We start from the raw sequence: 2,672 nt of genomic DNA on the forward strand, positions 1-2,672 counted from the left end.
ATCACAGGGGTAAAGTGCCATTTACATCACATCATATTGAGGGTACATATTGTTAGCAGGATTTATGATTTGACATTGACCTTGTTCACCTGGCTGAAATAGTTTGTCTGGTTTCTCACTGTAAAGTTACTCTTTATTTCTCCTTTTTCCATATTGTACTCTTTGGAAGGAAGTCACTATGTGTGGCCCATATTTAGGAATGGGAAGTTGTACTCCCCCTTCCTGAGGTCAGAGTACCTATATAAGCACAGATTTGTCTCTTCTATTTATTAATTTAATCATTTATTTATATAATACGGACTCATGGATATTTTATCCTTTTGGTTATAAGCCAGTACTGCTTATTCAGGTTGCTCCAGGTTTGGCCACCAGGAGCATTTTCAGTTGGCTCCATTGTCCCATTGACATAGCTCTATCACTGAAGGTAGGTATTTATCTATTTTTATATTTCCTTAACTTTCTGGCAATACAAGATGCTCTGGGCTCATTTTGTCTATTTCCTGCCTGGTTCTAGAATCAGCCATTTCTCCAAGAAGCCCTGGTTCATTTTATTGACAGAACAAAGAAATATATGTATGTGAACTAAGCTGTGTATATATACATATCTATAAATATTTCTTTATGTAATTAGCTGTATCTGTATTAAGCTACACATGAGTTCATCTTGATGTCTTCAACTCTAATCCATTACCACGTGGATCATCCTCATCTGCTACCCTTATCTGTAAATTTACAGTCCAGCAGTAAGAAACCTGACTCCCACCATCTACTATCCATATATGTGTGAATTGTTTATGGCAGTATCTGAATTGTTAATCCATGGGAAACAATTTTATCTTCTTGGAAGGGATTATGTACAGTTCTTTTGCCTTTAGTCTTACAGACTTCACTCATTTCCAGGTTTACTTAGGTCAGTACCTCCCCCCCTTCAGTGAGGTGGTTTTATACATTTGTAATGAAGTTAGATTTTTTAACGTAGTCTGTATTCCTTGCTGGGATTGCCTGACTTCCTAAATGATTTTTAAATTTGCATATATTAATTTTCACTCTGTGTTGAATAATTCTGTGTTTTGGCAAATGCCTAATGTCATGAATCCACTTTACAGAGTAGTTCAACACCCTAAAAATCCCTCATGCTTAATCTATTCATCCTTCTATCTTCCTCTGAACCCCACAATCAGTGAGTTTTCTTAATGTCTTTATAGTTTTGCCTTTTCCAGAATGTCATGTAATTAGGATCATACAGTATGCAGTCTTTTCAGACTGGGTTCTTTCACTTAGCAATATGCATTTAGGGTTCTTCCATGTTTTTTCGTGGCTTGATAACTCATTTCTTTTTTATTCTCACATAATATTTCATTGAATAGATGTGCCAGTTTGTTTATCCATTCACCTATTGAAGGAAATTGGTAATGCCCAGGAGTGTGATTGCTGGATCATATTGTATGACAAGTTTAACTTTGTAAGAAACTACCAAATTGTTTCAAAGTGGCTGTATCACTTTGTATTTCTTTCTTTTTTTCTTCTTTTTTTTTTTTTTCACTTGTGGCAAAAAACACATAATATGAAATCTCTGAACAAATTTTTAAGTGTGTAGTACAGTAGTGTTAACTCGCTGCACATTGTTGTACAATAGATCTCTAGAACTTTTTCATCTTTTATCAGTGAAGCTCTACTCATAGAACAGTAACTCCCCATTTCCCCATCCTCCAGCCCCTGGCAGTCACCATTATGCTTTCTTCTTCAAGAGATTGACTACTTTAGATACTTCATGTAAGTGGAATTATGCAATATTTGTCCTTCAGCAACAAGAGTGTTTTACTTACCATAATGTCCTCAAGATTCATCCATGTTTTTTTGTTTGTTTTGTTTTTTTAAAGATTTTTAATTTATTTATTTGACAGAGACACAGTGAGAGAGGGAACACAAGCAGGGGGGGTTGGGAGAGGGAGAAGCAGGCTTCCCACCGAGCAGGGAGCCCGATGCAGGGCTCGATCCCAGGACCCTGAGATCATGATCTGAGCCGAAGGCAGACACTCAACGACTGAGCCACCCAGGCACCCCAAGGTTCATCCATGTTTTAACATATGACAGAATTTCCTTTTGGGGGTGCTGAATAGTATTCCATTTTATGTATATACCACATTTTCTTTGTCCATTAATCCACAAATGGACATTCAGGTTGTTTCCACCTCTTGGCCATTGTGACTAATGCTGCAATGGACATAGGAGTGCAGATATCTCTTCAAGATCCTGTTTTCAGTTCTTTTGGATAAAAACCTGGCAGTGGGATTGCTGGACCATAAGTAGTTCTATTTTTAATTTTTTTGCGGAACCTCTATACAGTTTTCCATAGTGACTACACCATTTTAGATTCCCACCAACAGTGTACAGGGGTTCCATTTTCTCCATGTCCTTGGCTGATACTACTTATATCACAGATACACAAATACCTATCTTGTGTTAGCTTCATATTATCTATGATTCTTATAGCAAATCCTAAACATGTAACACATACATGTTATTTTTTTAAAAAATTGGATGGCCATTTATTTCGTCCATTGAATAACATAGTCTTCTGGAAATAGTAGCCATTGTAGGATGTCTCTAAAATCCTTGGTACCTCTGCAGGGTTAAGGCTCTGCTGATGAAGTGCTGATTCCCAGGTACTT

Source organism: Neomonachus schauinslandi, chromosome 2 (assembly GCF_002201575.2).
Source record: "Neomonachus schauinslandi chromosome 2, ASM220157v2, whole genome shotgun sequence".
NCBI lineage: Eukaryota > Metazoa > Chordata > Mammalia > Carnivora > Phocidae > Neomonachus > Neomonachus schauinslandi.